Raw genomic sequence first — 3115 nt, 5'->3', positions numbered from 1 at the left:
TTGAGATGCCTGGTTTTTAAATTCTAGTAAAACCAAAACTCATCTGAAATTCATGAAAGTTGGCATGCTATCATGGAGCGGCATCAACATGTCGTGTTAAAAAAATTGTCCCATTTGGGGCAGGTTCGGGTATACGCTTCTCACAAACCAGAGCTTCTCACAACAAGCATGATGGTTTCGGTAGGGAACGTCCCACCTTTGGGGACGAAACTATATCCATTGCCTCTTATTGCTTTCAAAAAATTTCTCGTGTCAACATAGAACAACAGGAGTGTTGTGTCAATTTTTGGGATTTTTCAGGGTTCGTTTGGACATTTTTATGCATTAACTGAGTTTTCAATGCATTTATGTGCATAATTCAAATTTGAACTACATGCACATGCTCCAGTGCATATAAATTGGTTGAAAAATCAAATCTGTGTCCTTGGGTGCATGCTTAGGTCCCATGCAAGAGATGGGAATGAATTTCAAACACTAGGGCACCGTTGACTGCCGGCAAAACATTGAGATGCCTGGTTTTTGAATTCTAGTAAATCCAAAACTCGTTTGAAATTCAGGAAACTTGGCATGCTATCATGGAATGGTACCCGGCATGCTGTGGCATTTTTTGTGTCCATTTTGGGAGAAGGCGCACTCGAATAATGACAACCAACAAAAACATTTTGAAAAAATAGCTGCCACTTTAATATCTCAAATGTTTGTATAATTCAAACTGTGTGTGTTCTGTTAACCATTCACATGATGCCACATGTCTTGGTTTTAATGGTTGTAGGAGGTGCCGTGCGGACAGCTGCTTGACCTTGACTGAACGGGAGGTGTGCGAGCGCAGTCCGGTGCGCAGGATGACCGAGAGGTGTGCAAGATTTCCTCCAATGCGCGGGCTCACCGGGAAGCGTGTGAGCTGTACGCTAAGCAGGCTCACTGGGAAAGGGGGCCCTTTGGCTTCCATGGCCGCCCGCCTTCCTCTCCATTAATGGCGCCTGAGCCACTGTTTAACACGGACGGCCTTACTGTTCGCCTCCCATTCCCCTCCCTCCCGCAGACCTCCACCAATGCCATGGCGCAGAATGACCTCACACACGGCACATCATATTGCCATGTTATGCTTTGTGATGCTATGTTTGCTTTATATTTATTGTTTCTTCCCCCTCTTCTCTTCGGTAGACCCCGAGACCGTTGTTGCCCATGTGACCGACTACGTCTCTGACGACCCTTCTTCCTTTACAACAGAGGTTCCAGGCAAGCAAACCCCCCTTGAGCATTCCGATATCGCCCATTTCTTTCCCTCTCATGCTTGCATTAGAACTGCTATTGCTTTCTGTATGATCCTACTCTGATGCATAGCTTGTTTTTGTTACCTGCTTTCATACCTTACCTGCTTATTCTAAACTGCTTAGTATAGGTTGGTTAGAGACCCATCAGTGCCCCCCACCTTGTCCCAGTTGCCCCGCTTTATGTTCGATGACTCGATCAACGTGATCGACATCCAGGCCTCGACACCGCACATCACCCCCCTATATGTACGACTCTGTAGAGTTACTATCGAGTGCCGAGGGTGACACCTCATACATCACTCCTGATGAAATCTCTATAGTGTAGCTATTCGGTCATGGTCATCGAGGGTGATTTCCTCCTTAACCACTTCCGATACAGCTCTGTCGTGCAACCCCTCAAGTGTGAACCTCGAGGGTGGATCCTCTTACGTTCACCTTGATGATTACATTGAGTGGAATTCACCGGGGGTGATTCCTCGGGTTTTCCCCTTGATGTTTGGACACACAGATACTTGGACTTTACAACTGTTACTTGGAAAGGCAGGTCGACCTTGAGGGGTACCCGCGAGTGATGTGGAGACGGGTTGACCTGGAGGGTACTCGAGAGTTGAACACGAGGCGTGGCGGGGCATTCTTAGCCCTTGCCGCAAGTACTCGAGACGGGGCGACGGGGTCACATCTTTTGTGAGTCTCTGCTCGTGACCGCACTACCAACACACTAACGGTTTGGATATTTGATCCGAGGGGCCTCTGGCCTGATAGCACTAACCACCACGTGGGCATAGTATGGGTGTTTTGCGTCGTATGCATTAGCCGAAGCTTAATAGACGTCAGCGATTGAGTGGCGCACGCGGGGTTGGACTGCGTAAGCTCCTGCCTTATTTAAGGAGGTAGCTAGGTCTACTCACCGGCCGCGTACGCAACGTGCAGGAGTTCCCGGGGAGATGGCCCATGACCCCTCGGGGCATAGGCTTAGTCCGACTTGCTGACCTCTCTATTAAGCCTAGGCCGGGTTGCGATGTATTGTTTGTTCGAGGCCGGGCATGACCTAGGAAAGTGTGTCCGGCCGGAGTTAATCGAGCGTGGTGGGTAAGTTGGTGCACCCCTGCAGGGAAGAAAACATCTATCGATAGCCTGTTCTACGGTAACGGACGCTCGGAGTTGTATCTCGATTGATACAACTAGAACTGGATACTTGAGGTGATAACTGGACAGTATGGCTCTAGGATTGCTTTCTCGTAGGGAGTCGAGAAAGTATCTCTGGCCGAGGTTGATAACACTACTACTACTTTACATTATGTTGATCTGTACTCTTCTATATGCTGCAAGATGCTTGAAGATGCTAGTCTTTGATAGGCTAGGCTTTCCCCTTCTCTTCTGGCATTCTGCAGTTTAGTCCACAAGTACAACCCATTCGTTTGATACAGATGCATTCTTAGTTTAGATCTGATGTAAGTCTTGCGAGTACTTTGGATGAGTACTCACGGTTGCTTTGCTACCTCTTTTCCCCCCATACCCGATTGTTGCGACCATATGACGGATCCCAGGAGCCAGACGACACCACTGATGATTACTACTACCCTAAGGGTGCCTACTACTACATGACAGCCGCTGCCGACCTGGAGTAGTTAGGAGGCTCCCAGGCAGGAGGCCTTACCTTTTCGATCGTAGATCCTTTTGTGCCAGCCTTCTTAAGGCAAACTTGTTTAACTTATGTCTGTACTAAGATATTGTTGCTTCTGCTGACTCTTGTGTATTCGAGCTTATGTATTCGAGCCTTCGAGGCCCCTGGCTTGTAATATAAAGCTTGTATTATTTTAATTTTTGTCTAGAGTTGTGTT

Source organism: Triticum urartu, chromosome 5, assembly GCF_003073215.2.
Source record: "Triticum urartu cultivar G1812 chromosome 5, Tu2.1, whole genome shotgun sequence".
NCBI classification, from domain to species: domain Eukaryota; kingdom Viridiplantae; phylum Streptophyta; class Magnoliopsida; order Poales; family Poaceae; genus Triticum; species Triticum urartu.
The sequence above is the reverse complement of the archived record's forward strand: the minus strand, read 5'-3'. Positions refer to the sequence as shown.